General features: G+C 44.6%; 1 pseudogene; it reads right to left on the bottom strand.

Annotated features, from left to right (window-relative positions):
- Positions 1 to 5960: 5960 nt before the first annotated feature.
- LOC110744134 lies at positions 5961 to 12994 on the bottom strand (annotated as a pseudogene).
- Positions 12995 to 15899: the final 2905 nt, after the last annotated feature.

Genomic DNA, 15899 nt, shown 5'->3' with positions numbered 1-15899 from the left:
CCCTCTTGTAACTCCACGGTTCTGAGTGTCTCAAGTCTCATTGGCAAAATGGGAATAATGAGGTCTACCTCGTGGGTTGTTGGGAGCCTGAATGGCCTAGAATGTAGGAAGGACTCCATACATAGTTTCAAATTCAAATGCACAAAGTCATCATTGTGTTTCATGGAAGGATGTGGGTCTTTTAATTACATGATTAATTTACTTGGCTTTTTGGAATTTTCCAGTTTTTTTTTTTTTTTTCAGTGAGCATACATTGTTTCTCTAATAATAGAAAGTTCTTTTAATTTTAATAAAAACATAAACAAGCCCAGCGTGGGGGCTCGCACTTGTAATCCCAGCACTTTGGGAAGACAAGGCAGGCGGATCGTCTGAGGTCGGGAGTTTGAGACCAGCCTGGCCATCATGGTGAAACCCCATCTCTATTAAAAATACAAAAATTAGCTGGGTGTGGTGGCAGGCACCTGTAGTCCCAGCTACTCAGGAGGCTGAGGCAGGAGAATTGCTTGAACCAGGGAGGCGGAGGTTGCAGTGAGCCGAGGTCATGCCATTGCACTCCAGAGTGAGTGGAGTGCAACAGAGTGAGACTCCGTCTCAAAAACAAAAAAAACAAAACAAAACAAATCCCAAAAAACATAAACAAGAGGGTCTATGCTTCTCAACTCCTTCTTTAGTACTATTCCCATCAGTTCAGGAAAAGAAGTGATTGGGATCCAGTCTCTCATATCAGGCTTCACACACACCGCCTGCCTCACCTGGTGCCATGGCTTGGGCTCTTGAGGAGGTGGACTCTGACACAGAGATTTGCATGCAGGGGATATACTGGGGAACATGGGAAGGCCTGGACAGAGGATGAAGGTTAATTGTAGTGCGGTAGCAAGAGAGGTCTCAGCCAACCCTGAGGGGAGCTTGTAGCTGGGATGCCCTTCAGAGTTGGCCTGGATTGAGCCCAACTCTGGCTCTCTGTGTAAATACTGGCTGTCTGTATCTACACCCCAGCACGAGTCCTAAGGTGCAGGCTACCCCAGGGGGGAGCGTGGTCTTGTGTGCAGCTGATCCCTTAAACTATGTATGAGCCATCAGCAGCTGTCACCCTACCCCAGAGGGACTCTGGGTGGTACATTCCAGCACCCACTATACTGAGATTCAAGCTGGCCCTGCAGGACGCATCAGGAGCAGAAGCTGACTCTTGACAAAAAGGAACCTGTCCCTGCCTGGGCTCTCAGACCCACGTGCACACACCTGACTACTTGCCATCACATGGGTGGCCACAGAAACCAGGAAGCTTAGAAACGAGGCATTTCACCAGCTGCATCTAAACTCTTCCCTTTCCCACTTTCCCCATCAGAGTCCAGACACTTCATCCACAGGGCACCTGGGGATGCAGGCACACACCTGCCCACCTGAGGAAGTCTAACCCTCTTGCCACAGGACCTTAAAAGAGTGCTGTATGTTGAGCATCTTCTCAAATGCTCAGGAGCACTGGATCTCAAAAGGAAAGTCTGCCTCTCCACACCTCTGGCTCCTCCCAGGAACTCTTTGGGGGGTAGCCCTCCACCTTCTATCGGTCACACCTGGGGCAGGCATCTCTTTATACAGCTATTTTCACGGGCTGCCTAGACTTGGAAGCAGCTCACTAGTATACTGAGTGAATCAGTTAGAATGCTTTGGGTTGCAAGTAATAGAAAGCCTGCCCCAAACTAGTTGCTGAATTGGATTTTTTGTTTTATTTTGTTTTTAGAGATGGGGTCTCACTGTGTTGCCCAGGTTTGACAAACTCCTAGGTTCAAGTGATTCTCCCACATAACTCTCTCAAGTATCTGGAACTATATGCCTGTACCACCTAGGACTTCAGCCCGGCTTGCTGAATTTGACCTTGGGAGGTATTGCCTGGAGCTGCTGACAGCCATCTTACCCCAACTTGAAGCCTGAAAATGAAGACAACTGGAAGAGAGTAGGGCTGAGAAATGGACCAAGACTGCTCCCTAGTGACAATTTGAAATCCTGGAACAAGCTGCACCTGAAGCTAGAGCTATGTTGGGCTTTTTGGGAGTATGGTTCAATGAATTCTCTTTTGGCTCAAGCCTGATGAGTTGGGTTTTCAGTCACTGGCAACCCAGAGAGTCCTAACAATAGGGCGGGCAGTTGACTTACCTCCACCCCCACCTTGCCTGACCTAAAAACTCCTGATGTGTTTTGTGCCAAGCTCAGGCTTTCAACGAGAAAGCTGTTTCCCTGCCAAATGCTTCTGCTTGGGGGTGCTAAAACATGGGGCCTGTTAAGAAGAAAAAACCAGTTGTCCATAATGGGTCAAAGTCATATGGTCAGGTGATCTCTTCCACCTAGGTAGGAACATGGTCATTACTGTGAAATGCTGGAGAAGGAGGTGCTCCAAAGGGAGGCAGAAGAGAATGGCAGGCAAGTTCCCCCCTTATGAGGGCATCAGCAGGGAGCTATGCATGGGTTACTCCCTGGGGAAATTGGGCCTGGCTGTTGGGAATGTTTCCCAGGAGAAGGCACGGCTCTGCTGCACATTCCCACTCAGGTCCTTCCTCAAATGGCTAAATAAACCAAAGGGCTTTGCTACGTATTTTTCATTCCACATACTATTTGCTCTGCCTGCCTGCCTGCCCCAATTTGCTGGCTGCCCCAGCCAGCCAAGTTTAACCCAACAGAGAAGTTCTTCCTACAGAATTCAAATTAATCCCATAACTCGAGGGACCACATGCCAACTGTTCCACTGTGTAGCTTTGAGCCCAATTCAGCAGATACTTCTGAACATCTTCAGCCAGGCCCAGGTTTGATCAGGCCCTCTGTGAGCAATGGTATGAATTAGATGCAGCTCTTGTTTCTCAAGGAGCTCAGAGTTGGGGGAGGTAGGATATGAAAGAAATGAACTATTACACAAGGTGGAGAGAAGTAAGGGCAAGTGAGAATTGGGGTTGGAGCCCTGTGTTTTCAGAATTTTGGGGAAAGGGGTATGTGGGGAGGTAGGGTTGGCAGGATTCACGGTGAGGGGTGGCTTGGGGCTTACCCTTCAAGGGTGAGAGCTTCACTCTGGGGAGAGGATGCGAGATTTCTGGGCTGAGGGGCAATGGGAGCTGAGACACAGAATGATCCAAGGCCACATGTTTATCCCTTCTTCCCGTCTTCCTCTGGCCATGTTTCCACCACTGGGTTTCTGCCTCTAAAACTCAAAGGGGATTGTGAAAACATCATACTCAGGGGGTGAAGGGTTGAAACTGAGCCTTCATGGGTCACATTATGGCCCTTCTTCCTAATTAAGTTCTTGTGTTTTTGGTTAGGACTCTTCTTTCTTTGAGCCAATCTGACAAGCTCAAAGCAAAGCCAAGAATTACATGTCTTTATAGTAGCATGATTTATAATCCTCTGGGTATATACCCAGTAATGAGATTGCTGGGTCAAATGGTATTTCTAGTTCTAGATCCTTGAGGAATCGCCACACTGTTTTCCACAATGGTTGAACTAGTTTACACTCCCACCAACAGTGTAAAAGTGTTCCTATTTCTCCACATCCTCTCCAGCACCTGTTGTTGTGTGACTTTTTAATGGTCACCATTCTAACTGGTGTGAGACGGCATCTCATTGTGGTTTTGATTTGCATTTCTCTGATGGCCAGTGATGATGAGCATTTTTTCATGTGTCTGTTGGCTGCATAAATGTCTTCTTTTGAGAAGTGTCTGTTCATATCCTTCACCCACTTTTTGATGGGGTTGTTTGATTTTTTCTTGCAAATTTGTTTCAGTTCTTTGTAGATTCTGGATATTAGCCCTTTGTTAGATGGATAGATTGCAAAAGTTTTCTCCCATTCTGTAGGTTGCTTATTCACTCTGATGGTAGTTTCTTTTGCTGTGCAGAAGCTCTTTAGTTTAATTAGATCCCATTAGTCTATTTTGGCTTTTGTTGCCTTTGCTTTTGGTGTGTTAGTCATGAAGTCCTTGCCCATGCCTATGTCCTGAATGGTATTGCCTAGGTTTTCTTCTGGGGTTTTTATGATTTTAGGTCTAACATTTAAGTCTTTAATCCATCTCGAATTAATTTTTGTGTAAGGTGTAAGGAAGGGATCCAGTTTCAGCTTTCTACATATGGCTAGCCAGTTTTCCCAGCACCATTTATTAAATAGGGAATCCTTTCCCCATTTCTTGTTTTTGTCAGGTTTGTCAAAGATCAGATGGTTGTAGATGTGTGGTATTATTTCTGAGGGCTCTGTTCTGTTCCATTGGTCTATATCTCTGTTCTGATACCAGTACCATGCTGTTTTGGTTACTGTAGCCTTGTAGTATAGTTTGAAGTCAGGTAGCGTGATGCCTCCAGCTTTGTTCTTTTGGCGTAGGATTGTCTTGGCAATGTGGGCTCTTTTCTGGTTCCATGTGAACTTTAAAGTAGTTTTTTGCCAATTTGGTGAAGAAAGTCATTGGTAGCTTGATGGGAATGGCATTGAATCTATAAATCGCCTTGGGCAGTATGGCCATTTTAATAATGTTGATTCTTCCTATCCATGAGCATGGAATGTTCTTCCATTTGTTTATGTCCTCTTTTATTTCATTGAGCAGTGATTTGTAGTTCTCCTTGAAGAGGTCCTTCACATCCATTGTAAGTTGGATTCCTAGGTATTTTATTGTCTTTGAAGCAGTTGTGAATGGGAGTTCACTCATGATTTGGATCTCTGTTTGTCTGTTATTGGTGTATAGGAATGCTTGTGATTTTTGCACATTGATTTTGTATCCTGAGACTTTGCTGAAGTTGCCTATCAGCTTAAGGAGATTTTTGGCTGAGACGATGGGGTTTTCTAAATATATAATCATGTCATCTGCAAACAAGGACAATTTGACTTCCTCTTTTCCTAATTGAATACTCTTTATTTCTTTCTCCTGCCTGATTGCCCTGGCCAGAACTTCCAACACTATGTTGAATAGGAGTCGTGAGAGAGGGCATCCCTGTCTTGTGCCAGTTTTCAAAGGGAATGCTTCCAGTTTTGCCCATTCAGTATGATATTGGCTGAGGGTTTGTCATAAATAGCTCTTATTATTTTGAGATACATCCCATCAATACCTAGTTTATTGAGAGTTTTTAGCATGAAGGGCTGTTGAATTTTGTCAAAGGCCTTTTCTGCATCTATTGAGATAATCATGTGGTTTTTGTCTTTGATTCTGTTTATATGATGGATTACATTTATTGATTTGCGTATGTTGAAACAGCCTTGCATCCCAGGGGTGAAGTCAACTTGATCGTGGTGGATAAGCTTTTTGATGTGCTGCTGGATTCAGTTTGCCAGTATTTTATTGAAGATTTTTGCATCGATGTTCATCAGGAATATTGGTCTAAAATTCTTTTTTTTGTTGTTGTGTCTCTTCCAGGCTTTGGTATCAGGATGATACTGGCCTTATAAAATGAGTTAGGGAGGATTCCCTCTACCACAAAGACACATGCACACATATGTTTATTGCGGCACTATTCACAATAGGAACCAACCCAAATGTCTATCAATGATAGACTAGATTAAGAAAATGTGGCACATAGATACCATGGAATACTATGCAACCATAAAAAAGGATGAGTTCATGTCCTTTGTAGGGACATGGATGAAGCTGGAAACCATCATTCTGAGCAAACTATCGCAAGGACAGGAAACCAAACACCGCATATTGTCACTCACAGGTGGGAATTGAGCAATGAGAACACCCGGACACAGGGTGGGGAACATCACACATCGGGGCCTGTCGTGGGGTGGGGGAAGGGAGGAGGGATAGCATTAGGAGGAATACCTAATGTAAATGATGAGTTAATGGGAGCAGCACACCAACATGGCACATGTATACATGTGTAACAAGCCTACATGTTGTGCACATGTACCCTAGAACTTAAAGTATAACAATACAAATTAAAAAATAAAAATAAAAATAAAAGTCTATTAAAAAAAAGAATTATGTATCTTGAAGCATCACGGTGGTTTCTGAACCAGCCTGGTACGTGAAAAACTGCTAGCAAATATTGCAGCTACTAAGTCTACCTGTCACAAATTGGCCATGTTGGATGACATTAGACACAAGCTGTGATCGTTACCATCTCCACATTGTAGGTGGTTAGGTTTTGAGCACAAAGGATTTGAGAAGAGGGGAGAAATAAACCTGTTTCCAAAAGAGGTGCTGATGGTGGGGACATAGGAGCATGGGCTAAGCGAAGGTATGGTCTAAAAAGGAGAGAGGTAGGTAAAGAGGTGAAGCGGATATAGGAACTCTATATAAGAACATAGAAGTTGAATATTGTATTGAAGCTGGTAGCTCTGCTGTGTGACCTGGGACCACCACACAACTTCTCTGTTCTTTATTTAGGAGGGATAAAAACATTGGAAGCTCTGATACCAGATGGTGATGAATTAGTGATTAAATACTGCATAACAAATCCCCCAAAACTTGGTGATTTAAAACAAAAAATAATCATTCATGATATTCCACAGTTTCTATGCATCAGAAATTATTTGTGACTTGGCTGAAGTTCTAGCTTGGGTCTCATGTGAGGCTGCAGTCAGATGTCAGTCCAGGCTATACTTATCTAAAGGCTTGAGGATCCACTTCTAAGGTGGCTCAGTGACGTTTCACGGCAGGACTCAGTTCCTCTCCATGTGGGCTCCAAGGCTTCTTGAGTATCCTCAAGACACGGCTGCTGTCTACCTCCAATGCAAGGTATCCAGGAGACCAAGATGGAGGCTGCAATGTCTTTTATCGTCTGCCCTTGGATGCCACACACTCTCACTTCTGCTGCGTTCCATTGGTCACAGAGGTCAGTCCTGATTTAATGTGGGAGAGGACCACCAAAGGCATGAATATCAGAATATGAAGATCAATGGAGGCTAACTACCATAGTGCTCCCTCTAGCTGCAATGATGCAAGACCCTCCTATGTGCAAAATACACTCACCCCTTCCTAAGCTCCTCAAAAGCCTCATCCCATTATAGCATCAACTCAAAGTCCACAATCTCATCATCTACAGCAGGTCCAGGTATGGATAAGGCTGCTCAGGGGCAATTCTGCAAAAACAATTCATTTGATGGTGAAAGGTACTGGGGAGCCAGGAGGGATCTGGAATAGGGTGGTATGGGAAGCAAAGGATAGGGGATTATATGCAGCATAGCGTGATGGGGCAGAGAGTTCACTCTCCATGTACGAGTCTGAGAGGTGAGGCATCTCAACGTGGCCAGGGAGAAGGGAGCTTGAGGGACTGAAAAACGGGGTACTTCAGACATTCCCAGAGCCTCTCAACTCAGTCATCACTGAAATACAGAAAGATCTACTTTGTGTCTCCAAATCAATTTTCAATTAACTCTTTATTTCAAGTCCTGGATAAAGTCAATTCCTTTATCCAGAGGATAAAGAGACTTGACTCCCATGTGTCCCCTGTCTTTCCATCCCAGCACCCCCGACCTCTGAGCTTTCTCTCCTCCCTGCTCAGATGGCCCCAGCCTAAGCCTCTTACCCTCAGTTTCTGGAAAGGGTGTGAACAGAACTTCCACCACGTGGAAGGCCAGGCGCTTTCACCAGCCTCTGTCCTCCAACCCACTCTGCCAAGGCTAACTCCTGGCTTCTGTTTCTCTTCTCATTCCTTGGCTGTGACCCACACACCCTCTAACTCTGTGAGGTCTCCACCTGCTTCCCGCCAGCCAAGGTGCTCATTGTGCAAGGGTGACGGGGGTGGAATGATGGGAACAACATAGTGCAGTTATGAATTCCAGTTCACCAACTCAGGAGTGAAGAAGCAGGACTGTCTCTATTCTTGCCACTCAATTTAGATTTCAAGGCCTTATTCTGCCACCATGGTAGAAACATAATCACTGTCAATATGGAGTCTCTCTCCTTTTCCATGGTGGCATCTAACTTTCTGGAGGCTCAAGTGGCATCCAGGCACCTGGTCTTCAATGTCATTTGTGATGCCCATCACTGTGCCTGTCCTTGTTCATTGGTCCCTGCAGGTTGTCCCTTTGCAGGGCCCTTGCTGATCTGCTCTTCTTGTCTAGTCCCACACTGCTCTTATGAGCAATGGGGTCATTCTGTTCTTCAGGTCCATGCTAGTGTTTGGGAAAGCTCTGTGGACTGACTAGGACTTTGCTGCTGGAACAGCCCATGAAGCTATTTCTCTTGCCTGGGGTCTTACCACCTCCCTGTGCTCTCTGGATAATGGAACCCAGGTCTCGTCTCCTCTCAGGTCCTCCAGTTCTCTCTGGGACCCTCTTCTGGAAACCACCATTATCTATACTCTTGTGGCTCCTGACGTCTCTCAACTTCCCACTCCACCCCCAAGATGCGGCTCCTTTACAAAACTGAGAGATGGAAGCATTGCCTTGCTCATGTTTTCTTCCAAATTTTGCTGGTATGGGGATTTTCTTCTGCTTCACTGGCCCAAGACTTTCCAACTCAAAGTCAAGAGACTCCTTGCTCTGCTTTCTGGGGTCACACCTCTTCTCTGAGACAATGAGCACAGGACAGAATTTGGGTGATGATGAGAAGGAAAGGGGCAAACTGTGTAAAGGAGAAATGTCAGAGGGGAAAAACATTGGTTAATATTTTCAAACACTAACTTCTGTCAAGTTTCCCCTGAAACTCAGACAGGACCTATGAAGTCCTGCTACCAGTCACAGACAGATCCAAAATGAGAATCTGGAGCCTCTTTCTGCATGCCCAAATACAGTCTTTGATCACCTATTTGACTTACGCTTAGGAAGGGGTCTGGGTACAGAAATGTATTTGAGCACATGGTCTGAAATGAACCCCTCACTTGGGTAGGCTGTTGACAGCAAAGATGCCAAGGGAACCTGACGTCTGGACAGAGAATGATGATGAGAAGACCTTCAAGACCACCAGTCTGATCAAACCATCCTGGGAGAGTAAGAATTTCAAATAAGTTTCCATCAATTACACATGAACATTGGGTGGCTGCGAATTGCCAGGCAAGCACTTTGGGGAGCTCGGAGGAAGGCAGGTAAGCCAGGTCATGGCTGAATCTTGGGGACCAATATTGCCCTGGAGGAAATCTGGGGGAGAAGGCGGTTCTGGTGAGGGGTCAGGAAATCCTGTGAGATAAGGGAGGGTGGGAAAAATGGAACATTTGTTATAGAGAAGAGACTAAGATCTCTGAAGGGCTTCCAGGTAGGACTTGCTCTAGGATTCCCTGTAGGACCTTAGGAAATCAGAGAGTGAGACTTCACTACTGAAGGAAAAGCTTAAGGATTTGAAAATGTTTGGAAAAGGAAAGACTTCCTTAAAGGTAGCAAGTTCACTGTCAGGGGATGATGATGCAGAGGATGGATGAACTATTGATGGTGAGACAGGCCCTTGGATGGAACATCTCATGAGAACTCAGAGGTCTCTGCCTTGCTAAGATGTCATGATTCTTCACACCCACTGAGTTCTGATACCTCCACCTCATTCATTTCCATTCCGCTAACCCATACCTGTGATAACTCAGACAGGTGCTGTCTAAAGACATCACTGGCTGTGATAAATGAGTTTGCTGAGAGATAGAAAGTATACATGAGATCACAAGGGAAGGGCTTGCCCTGCTTATGAGAACCGACTGTTTCTGAACCTTCCTTCATATGTAAGCAATCACCATGGTAATTGACATCATTGTTCACTCTCAACTCACTACAACCTTACCTCCTCCTCTTTCCAAGAAAATTGAGGTTATCAGGTATGAATTCTCAATTCCCAGGCATCCTCACCATCAGGTCTTGCCCCAGCCAGACTCATCCTGCCTCCTTCCCTGCAGCCTCAGAGGATGAGGTGTCTCTCTGTTCAAAGCCAACCAGCCCACCTGTGTCTGCCCACCTGACCTCCAATTCTCCTGCCTCCTCCAAGAGGCTACCTAATCAGTCATCCTTCCCTCTCCTGGATCTTCCAGGACTGGACTCACCCAGTCCACTGGCTGCTTCCCCTCTGCCTAAAAATATACTTGAGCTCTCACATCCAAAAAATGAAATCTTCCCCTGTCCTCCTCTAGCTTTTATCCAAATATCCCTTCTCCCCTTCTCATCCAGCCCTCTTTAAAAAGTAGTGTTGACCCTTGAACTATGTGGTGCCTAGGAGTGCTTACCTGCTGTGCAGTCAAAAATATGCATATAACTTTTGACTCCCCCTAAATTTAACCACTAATAGGCTACTGTTGCCCAGAAGCTCTACCTAAAACATAAATGGTTTATGAACACATATTTTGTATGTCATATTTATTATATACTGTATCTTTATAACAAAGTAAGCTAGAGAGAAGAAAATGTTAAGAAAATCATGAAAATGAGAAAACATATTTACTATTCATTAAGTGGAAGAGGATCATCATAAAGGTCTTCATCCTTACCATCTTCACTATGAGTAGGCTGGGGAGGAGTGGGAGGAGGAGGAAGAAAAAGTATGGGTCTTCCTTTCTAAATGGTGGCAGAGGTGGAAGAAAATCTGCTTATAAGTGGACTCATGCAGTTCAAACCCATGTTGTTCAAGGGTTGCCTGTAGTCTACACCTGCAGTTCTCCACTTGCCCAGCATTTACTCAAACCTCAGTCCACAGCAAACTGGTCAACAGGAGTTGCTCGTAACTGCTCTGAATGTAATGATCCTGATTGACAAATCCAATGAGTATTTCTCAATGCTTAGCTGCTGGTTCTCACTGTTAATTTTAAAAAGTATTGAATGCTTCTCTTCTGGAACGCTCCTCTCCGTGGCTTGTGATAGCAGGCTCTTTAGGCTCACTTGAGGTCTCTCGCTGTCTTCTCTGTCTCCTTCAAGAGCTCTGTGGTAGCCAACTTCCAAGATGGTCCCCAAAGATGCCCATCTCATGGAGTTCACCTTGCATAGCCACCTCCCCCATTGTACCAGTTGGACAATGTGACCAATAGAATCTGACTGAAGTGATGGTATGTCACGTCCAAGATTAGCTTATAAAAGACAGTGCAGTTTCCACTTGGTCTTTCTCTCATTCTGTCTCATGGATCACTTACTCTGGGAGAAGCCAGCTGCCGTATATTGAGAACACTCAGACTTTCAAGTGTCTCGAGAGGCCCACTTGGCACGGAACTGAGTCTTCCAGCCAATAGCCAGTGAGGAATGAAGGACTCCAATTAGCAGCCATATGAGTGAGCCCTCTTGGAAGTGGAGTCTCCCCAAGTTGAGATGACTACAGCCCTGTCCATCAGCTTGACAGCAGCCTCACAAGAGAGCTTGAGTCAGAATCATCCAGCTAAGCTGTGCCCAGATTCCTAAACCTCAGAAATGGTGACAAAATAAATGCTTGTTGCTTTAAACTACTAACGTTTTGGGGCAACTTGTTACTAGGAGCTAGTAAGACTGCCTTTTCTTGACCCTATACGTGAAGTTCCATGAATGTTGGTGAAATGTTGTTATACGATCTAATTTCCGCCAATGGGACCTGAGGAGTAGCCTGCCGGGTGTTATTGATTTGTTGTTGTTGTTGTTGTTGTTGTTGCTGTCAATAAGTTTATTGTCTTTATCTGAAAAATTCTCATAGAAAATTGGGTTAGCTCTCAGCAGTCCACTCTTGAACTCTGAAAAAGCTTGCCTTCTTTTGAGCTACCTGATCTTTCTTCTGAGCAAGGGACATTCTGGCATAGTACTACCTCTTCTTTTTAACTTCTTTCTTGGGCTTCTTCTCCTAGGCTGAATTCTCTCGTATGAACTTTCTTATACATGGCAGCATGAACTTTCTTATACATCTCCTCCATGATGTCTGGGGTTACGCTGTTCTTTATGTATTGACAGAACTATTTTTTTGTGAGCATCTTCATCTTCCTCCATTAAGTAGCAAGAGTAATCTCCAACATGCTGGCCCATGATATGCTTCTGGTGTACTTCTGCATTAAATTCCTTGCTTTCAGAATCATAACCAGGGAATCATTTGGTACTGTGAGCGATAGACAAGCCTCCATCCACACCTCCCTTTAGGGCCCCCAAAACTTTATTGCCAGTGGTAGTTCTAGCAAGGCCTGCATCCAAATAGCAGGTAAAGGCACCTGGCTGACCATCAATGCCTTCCACATTGTATTCATCTGCAGTCACCTCCACTTGGCGTTCACAGATCTTACCCATGCCAAACTGACTGAGAAGACTGTGGGCCAGCAGCAGGTCAGTACAATACGTTGCAGCATCATTTGTCAGGCCAATCTTCACGCCATATTTTGGCAGTTCATGTGCATATGCTGTGCAGGCTATCATATCCCCTTCTAGATGGGAGTAAGCAATCTGACAAATGATATCTCTGTTTGTTACACAGACTATCATCCTGTATTTGGGTGTGTCATGTTTATTTTTATCCTGTATCACCAGTGTTTCTGAGCATAGTAATCAGTTTTACCCTGTCATCATCTTCTAAATTTCACTTGGTACCTCTTAAAGTAGGCCTTATTCTTAACAACTTTAACAAACCCCATCCTGTGGAACAGAGGCTCAGCAGAGACCTGCAGGCCCAGCAGCGCTCCTGGGTGTTTTGAGAAAGGTTTCTCTCTCTGATAAAAAGAGGGAGATGAGTAAAAGACTCTCCTTCTGCCTTCTAGCTTTTAAGTGTCATCATGCAGGTGTGATTTTGGAGCTACACAATTTGCTATTCTGGAAAGTACATTTCTCCCCCCTCCCCCCATTATCCTCCTAGGATAAGGTAAGCATGGAAAATATGCCCTTCTTGGGAGCTGAGTAGTTTTCTCAAACTGTAGAATTTTGCAAGCCCAAGAGTTAAATCTTGAACAAAGTTTAAGTCTAAGAGCCTGATATTTTGCGGGGAGGGGGAGGTGCAATATAACTAACTTTAAAATGTAACAGTCTTCTTATCTGATTCTGGACAAATGCATATACCAGTAGCCTCATCCATAGTTTTAACTTTAAACATACATTTAAAATTTTCTGAACCTCTCTCTTGTACACATTGACCTCTAGTTTCTTTTTTCTTTTCTTTCTTTCTTCCTTTTTTTTTTTAGACAGAATCTTGCTCTGTTGCCCAGGCTGGAGCACAGTGGCATGATCTCGGCTCACTGCAAGCTCCGCCTCCCGCGTTCACGCCATTCTCCTGCCTCAGCCTCCCGAGTAGCTGGGACTACAGGCGCCCGCCACCATGCACGGCTAATTTTTTGTATTTTTAGTAGAGACGGGGTTTCACCGTGTTAGCCAGGATGGTCTAGATCTCCTGACCTGGTGATCCGCCCGCCTTGGCTTCCCAAAGTGCTGGGAACTCTACTTTCTTTAAGCCAATAAGTTTTGGGGTACTTTATTGTAAATAACTTAAACCTATCAGACTTAAGTGTGAGCACATTTCCTCCATTCTCTTTGCCTGAGTCAGTATGTCTAATAAAAAAGATTCATCTCTTAGTCCATTCACAATTTTCAATAATGGATATGACAATGACATCATCAATTTGATCCTTGCCACCAGGCTAAGATTTTTCTCTGGCTGCATTTCAAGTTTTTTGCTCCATCATTTGTTTTTAACATTTTGATTTGATGTGCCTTGGTATAGTTTTCTTTGTGTTTATCCTGATTAAAATTCATTGAGTGTCTTGGATCTATGAGTTTATAGTTTTCATCAAACTTGGAAAATGTTTGGCCATTATTTTTTCAAAGATATATTTTTTTGAGAGAGTCTTGCTCTGTCACCTAAGCTGGAGTGCAGTGGCATGATCTTGACTCACTGCAACCTCTGCCTCCTAGGTTCAAGCGATTCTCCTGCCTCAGCCTCCTGAGTAGCTGGGATTACAGGCACGTGCCACCAAGCCCGGATAAGTTTTGTATTTTTAGTAGAGACGGGGTTTTGCCATGTTGGCCAGGCTGGTCTCGAACTCCTGACTTCAAGTGATCTGCCCACCTTGGCCTCCCAAAGTGCTTGGGATTACAGGCGTGAGCCACTACGCCTGGCCTGTTATCTTTCTTTAAAGAGTGTTGAGTTTTATTCCACAACTTATTTGAAGATTGGTTTAGTCCTTTCAAGACTTGTCTTTAAACATAGGATGGGTCTAGGATAGCCTTCACTCTAGGATGGAGGCTTGTTAGTTTAGCTTTACTCCTACAGTGCAGCCTTCCTGAGTTTTCCATTAAATATTCTGAGGTCTCTCCACTCTGATTGGCCTGAACTTGAACATCTCCCAACTCCGAGCACAGAACATTGTTCAGCTTACAACTCCCAAATAAGTACTCTTTCTCCAATATTTCTTCTTTATCCAACCTCGTGGAATCTCATCCTACGCATGCACACCTAATTTTTAGCCAAAGACTCAAAGTGCCTCCTATGCAGTTTCTGAAGCTCTTTCTCTGCATATGTCTCTTCAGTATTCTGCTCTGCAAATTCCCGCTGCACGGTTCTCGGAATTGTGATCTCTGTCTCCTCAAAACAGTGAGGCTTCTGTGCTCTACTCGCCTTCCTCGTCCTAGAGCCATGGTCTGCTAAATGCCTCTAGGCAAAAAGTCAGGTTGATCATGGAGTTCATCGTATTTGTTTACTTTCTCTCAGGGAACACAGTCCCATTCTGAGGGTTAGTCAATGTCTGGAAACAGCTGTTTCATATATTTTATCCAGTGTTCTACTTGTTTATGGCGGGTGACTGCTAGTCCCAGTATCTGTTATTCCATCATTGTCCACAGCAGAAGTCCACACAGGATAAATTTAAATCAGCCTTAGCGCTAAGAAACAGTTGCCTCTTCCAACCCCACAAGCACTAACTAGTGGACATTTAATTCCCTTTTCAATTCTGCTTCTTAACCAGCCATTTCTTTTCTGAGCCTATTCCTTTCTTGTATCCTGCTAAACACAGCCAAAGACAGGCATTTCATCTGTGAACAAATTGTTTCCTAACCTCTTCCCCTGGCGCTACACATCCTTTGGGCATGTCATCTGCCTTCTATGTTAGCACAAGGCATATGCTTACGGATGAACTGAGATGGCAGAGCTGAAATAGGTAAAGATCTGGGTCTCCAATATCATGTTGAGATGATGAAGAAGCTACTTCCAAATGGATTAAACACCTACTTCCAAATGTATTCAAATGAAATAAATAAATAAATGCTCGTATTGTTTGAGCAACTTTTGAGTATGTTCTGTTCTTTGCAGCCTATATCACCTTGATGAACACATAGGTGGGTCCATCCCCTTCTGTGCTTCCTAAAGCTCATGCCTCTCAGGTCTTAACTCCAGCCTGCATCTTCCTCCACAGGGGTGAGTTCAGATATTCACCTGCTGGCTGGTCATTGCCACTGGAAGTCCTACCCACAGTTCCTCCAACCCCATACCCGAAAAGGATCCTAGTTTTCCCCTCCTAAACTTCCTTCATCCAGAATTCTTCATCTCAGTCAAGGGTAGCACCTTCCACTCATGCTGTAAGTCTGGCTGTCATCCTAAAATTCTCCCTCTTTCTCCTCTCCTTATATCCGAAAACCACCAAGACTTACTATTTTAGCTCCCTAAGTGTTTCTTATATACATTCCCTTCTCTCCATTCCCCAGACCACTTCCCTAGGACAGGCTCCTGACATTTCTCTCCTACTCCCAGCTGATCCCCCAGCTTCCACGCATCCTTCATGCCACTTCTGCACCAGCACCCTTTCTAAAACACAAAATCATCTATATCACTCCCCTGCTTAGAACCTTTCATGTTTACATGATGAAGTCCAAACTCTTACCAAGGCTTGCAGGCCTCCAGGGTCTGGCTTCTGCTGACTGCTCCAGACCCAACAATTGCCACTACCCGTCTTCATGTTACATCCCAGCAGCTCCAGTTTGGGAGTGTTTTCTTGATTCATCCTGCTTTTTCTCCCCTTTGGGCCTTTCTGCATATTATGACTTTTGCACAAGTTACCTCTCTGCCGGCTCCATCCTACCCCCCAGCTTTTCTCCTGCAAGCATC

The sequence above is a fragment of the Papio anubis genome, chromosome 11, assembly GCF_008728515.1.
Source record: "Papio anubis isolate 15944 chromosome 11, Panubis1.0, whole genome shotgun sequence".
NCBI classification, from domain to species: domain Eukaryota; kingdom Metazoa; phylum Chordata; class Mammalia; order Primates; family Cercopithecidae; genus Papio; species Papio anubis.
The sequence above is the reverse complement of the archived record's forward strand: the minus strand, read 5'-3'. Positions and strand labels throughout refer to the sequence as shown.